Genomic DNA, 1,265 nt, shown 5'->3' with positions numbered 1-1,265 from the left:
TACCGCTTGCAAGGCAGACACCTTACCTCCAGCACCACCTACCCGGCCCCTCTAACCACTTTTTATCTTCTCTTTTTGAGCTGTTTTACAAGGAATTTTGGTGGAAGAGTCCCCCAGTTTAATGCTTATGATTGAACCATGTCATGGGAATCATTGGAATTGTTCTTATGGCCCCCATATGTGCCAATAACACCACGTGGCATTGCTTCTTATTTGCATAGGCACATTAAAATGGGAAAATACTATACATACAAATAAGATCCTATCTAATAGCGATTGGAACACACAAATCTTGTAGTGCAAAGGGACCTTACACCCTGAACATTGGCATAACGACCTGGCACAGACCTCAGAAGAAAGGGCATAATCCATTCTCCCCTGAACCAGGGAAGCCATCCATGAAACATCCAGGCTGGTCTATAACATCACCTGGAGGCAATCCTCTACCAGGGAAGACCTACACTGCTCAGACTTCGACCTGCTCAAAAAAGACTTCCCTTAATACTGAAAAGACTTAACAACAACAATGACCTGCTTACAGGACAGGGCTCCCTGCGTTGCCCTTTGATTGTGAGGTGAAAGGAGAGGATGCTCCACATCCTGACTTCAATGTAAGATATGCAGATTCCAGGATCTTTAATACAGAAACATGATACCAACAACAGAGACTGTGTGAAAAATAAAAGTGTGTTGGCACTACAGACAATGTATTGGATTGGACAATCTAGCTTGCCTGGAGCCTAGACTTGGTCTTGTGCCAGGAAACTTCAGGGGTCTGGTCTCTTTGTACTTAGGCCAAGGTTATTTCTTTCCATGTCCCTCATATTTTGGTGGGCCTATGCAAACAACAATTGCCACTCTAACACCACTTTTACTGTGCTCCTTTGACTCTAATCCTTAAAAAGAACTCACTTAAAATTTGAGGTTAACTTAAGCTAATATGCATGTATATGGAAATGTAAAAAATACTATGCCTGTAATGTTTAAGGAGTTACGTATGTTTTATGGCTTTAGATTGCCTTGTGTACTGTTAAGAAATATTATAATGTGTTACAATCTGGGTACTTGAGGGACAAAGTAATTGTACATGGATTCTGTCTTATTTATCTTAATGTTCTTTGGCTGAAATTTCAAAGTTAAGATATCAGCAAGGGGACTTCTGAGAATTATGTTATGGGTGATTGTCATTCCACTGTAACTTTACCTTGTCCTCTTTCTTTGCACCCTTTTTCTCATAATAATAAAATAAAAAAAAAAGAAAAGAA

This window comes from Suncus etruscus, chromosome 13, assembly GCF_024139225.1.
Source record: "Suncus etruscus isolate mSunEtr1 chromosome 13, mSunEtr1.pri.cur, whole genome shotgun sequence".
In the NCBI taxonomy this organism is placed as follows: Eukaryota; Metazoa; Chordata; class Mammalia; order Eulipotyphla; family Soricidae; genus Suncus; species Suncus etruscus.
The sequence above is the reverse complement of the archived record's forward strand: the minus strand, read 5'-3'. Positions refer to the sequence as shown.